Here is a 3,906-nt window from a genome sequence, read left to right on the forward strand (position 1 = left end):
TCTGATACAGGCCATGGCCTTTGCAATCACTTGTTATGCATCAGAGAGTTAGACAATGACCAAGGAGGATAGAAGGAGAATTGATGCCTTTGAGCTGTGGTGCTGGAGAAGAGTATTGAGAGTACCATGGACTGACAGGAAAACAAACAGATTCATCCTGGAAGGGTTTAAACCAGGTGGCTCCTTGAAGGCAAGGATTCTGAGGTTCCATCTAACATACTTTGGACATGTTGTGAGGAGAGAACGGTCCTTGGAGAAGGACGTCATGCTTGGGAGGGTAGAGAGACAGCACAGGAGGGGAAAGTCCTCTATCATGTGGATTTATTCAGTGACTGGGATAATCGGGATGGGTGTGTCAGAGACAGTGTGATTGGCACAAGACAGAGCAGAGCTTAGGGCTGTTGTACATGGGGTCGCTATGCGTCGCAAACCACTCGACGGCACATAACAGCAACAACTAACAAACTGTGGCTGACTCTGAGAAGAATGGGAATCCCAGAACACTTGATCGTGCTAATGAGAACTTATACTTGGACCAAGAGACAGTCACCAGAACAGAGCAAGTAAACTCTGCATGGTTCAAAATTGGGAAATGCGTTCACCAGTGATGTGTCCTATCTCCATACCTTTTCAACCTGTATTCAGAACAGATTATCCGAGAGGCTGGGATCTATGAGAAGAAGTGTGGCTTCAGGATTGATGGAAGATGTATAACTATCTGCTTCATGCAGATGACACCCTGCTTGCTGAAACTGAGGAGGACCTGAAGCGCTTGCTGCAGAGGGTCAAGGACTGCAGCCTTCCATATGAATTGAAGCTCAGTTTCAAGAAGACAAAGATTCTCACCAATAGACCAATTGGCAGCATCAGGATGGATGGCGAAGAGATTGAGATTGTTAACAACTTTAGTCTGCTTGGCTCCATGCTCAACATTCTTGGCACCAGTAATCAGGAAATAAAAAATCGTATTGCAATGGAAAAGTTTGTTGTTAGGGATCTCTCCAGGATACTGAAGAGCAATGGTGTCACTCTGGAGACTAAGGTGTGACTGATACAGGCTATGTTCTTTGTAATCACTTGTTATGCATCAGAGAGTTGGACAATGACTAGGGAGGATAGAAGGAGAATTGATGCCTTTGAGCTGTGGTGCTGGAGAAGAGTATTGAATGTACCATGGACTGCCAAGAAAACAAACAGATTCATCCTGGAGAGGGTTAAACCAGGCTGCTCCTTGGAGGCAAGGATTCTGGGGCTTCATCTGACATATCTTGGACATGTTGTAAGGAGGGAGAGGACCTTGGAGTCGGACATTATACTTGCGAGGGTAGAGGGACGACACAGGAGGGGAAGGCCCTCTATGAGGTGGATTGATTCAATTACTGGGGTAATCGGGAGGGGAGTGTCAGAGGCAGTTTGATTGGCACAGGATAGTACAAGGTTTAGGGCTGTTGTACTTAGGGTCGCTATGAGTCACAAGCAACTCGACGGCACATAACAACAACAACAACTCATACCAATGATATTGAATGTACATCCAAGTAAGATGAGAATTGATAAATTCAGTCTTTCCTCCATCTATCATAATGTTGTCCATTCTCACTTTTAGCAAGCAAGGATGTGATATCTGCATAACTCAGATTATTGATTAGTTTTTCTCCAATTCTTATGGTACAATCTTCTTCATGAAGTACAACTTCTCAAATGATTTGGTCAAGACCAAGAATGAATAGGTATGAAGTAAGGATCTAGCCCTGACACATACCTTTATTAATTTGAACCATGCAGTTTTCCTTTATTTTGTTTGGAAGACAGTCTTTTGGTATAGGTATAGGTTTCGCAGAGTCTCGTCTGACATCAATCTTGGTATTTTCTTTCCCCTCTGCTTTTATTTTTCTTTTTTTTCCTTTCTGTATGTGTGTACCATCAAATCAGATCTGACTGGTACAGGAAGAGATTGTCCCTCCTTCCCCAGCAGAGCATCTGGTGGATTTGAACTGTGAGCCTCCGGGACTGCAGTGTGGCTTCTTGCCACTAGGCCACCAGAGCTCCCCTTCTCCTCTGCTTTTGTAATGACAATTTTCATTCTTCGTGGATGATATTTTTTATAATCTCTCTTAGCTTATCTGATCTTTGCTCATTGGTGATCAAGGCCTCAAACCTGTTTCTGAGATGGTTTTGAAATTTGAGTGGTATAGACTCAAGGTCAAATTTTGGTTTCTGTGGATTTAATTTTTTTCAACTTCAACTTGAACTTGCATATGAACAGTTGGTGGTCTGTTCCATAATCACCATCTGGCCTAGTTTTCACAGCTGATTTTGAGCTTCTCCAGTGATTCTTTCACAGATGTAATGTATTTGATTCCTATGCATACCATCAGGTGAAATCCATATGTATAGCCTGAATTCGTGTTTCTTATAAAAGTATTCACATTAAATACATCATTGAATGTACAGAACTCTATCATTCTCTCTCCAGCTTCATTTCTTTCACCAAGTCCATGTTTTCCAACTACTGATCTTTCTACCCTGTTCCCAACTTTTTCTTCCCAGACACCTATTATTTTTAATGCATCTTGTTTGCGTGTTTGATCTATTTCTGATGACAAATTTGGTAGAAATATTTTCTTTCCTTCTCTTTGGCTATAGTTGTTGGTGAATATATTTGAACAAAAGAGGTATTCACTGGACTTCCTTGTCAGCGTATCAATTCCTTTTCAATCTATTATGCAGAACGGATTGTATTAGAGGCTGGGCTCTATGAGAAGAAATGTGGCATCAGAATTGATGGGAGACTCATCAACAACCTGTGTTATGCAGATGAAACAATTTTACTCACTGAAATGAAGGAATGTCTGAAGCACTTCCAGTAGAGGATCAAGGACTGAAGCCTTCAATATGGATTGAAGCTCAACATCAAGAAAACAAAAATTTTCACCAGTGGGCTGATTGGCAGAATTAGGATAGAAAGTGAAGAAATTGAAACTATTAACAGCTTTAGTTTGCTTGGCTCCACGATCAACACTCTTGGTACAAGCAGCCAGAAAATCAAAAGACAAATTACATTGGGAAACTCTGCTGTCAGGGATCTCACCAGAGTACTGAAGAGCAATGACGTCAGTCTGAAGGCTAAGGTGTGCCTAATCCAGTACATAGTCTTCATAATTACTTACTGTATGTCAGAAAGCTAGACAATGACTAGGAATGATAGAAAGAGAAGTGATACCTTTGAGCTGTGGTTCTGAGAAGACTATTGAATATATCATGGACTGTCAGAAGAACAAAAAGTTTCATCCTTGAGAGGGTGAAACAAGGCTGTCCTTGATGGCAAAGATTCTGAGGCTTCTTCTGACATACTTTGGGCATGTTACAAGGAGGGATTAGTCTTTGGAGAGGGACATCATGCTTGGAAGGGTTGAGGGACAGCAAAAAAGAGGAAGAAACTTCATGAGATAGATTGATTCAGTGACTAGGCTATTGAGGATAGATGTGTCACAGACAACAAGGTTGGCACTGGATACAGCATATTTCAGGGCCATTGTACATAGGGTTGCTATGAATTACAAGTAACTCAACGGCACATAACAACAATAATAATAACAGTAACAACACAGATTTCACATAAGCATAATGAAATATTTTGTCATTACCATTTTTCACAATATTAGCAATAATGTTTTTGTGAGCCACACAGTCAAATGCCTTTGAATAGTTGTAAAGCACTGATACACCTCCTTCTTAGTTTAGTCCTCAAACTGACACCCTTGCTTCTTAATGATCCAGAAAATGATTGAAGTCTGTAAAGTTATGTCGTATGCATAATGTAGACTGTTGATAAGTCTTCCTCTAATCCTTATACCATATTGTTCCCCCTAGAGAGTCCAGTTTTATGAATTATTTACTCAGCAT

Source organism: Elephantulus edwardii, unplaced genomic scaffold (assembly GCF_000299155.1).
Source record: "Elephantulus edwardii isolate Elephantulus edwardi_28Jun2011 unplaced genomic scaffold, EleEdw1.0 scaffold00144, whole genome shotgun sequence".
In the NCBI taxonomy this organism is placed as follows: domain Eukaryota; kingdom Metazoa; phylum Chordata; class Mammalia; order Macroscelidea; family Macroscelididae; genus Elephantulus; species Elephantulus edwardii.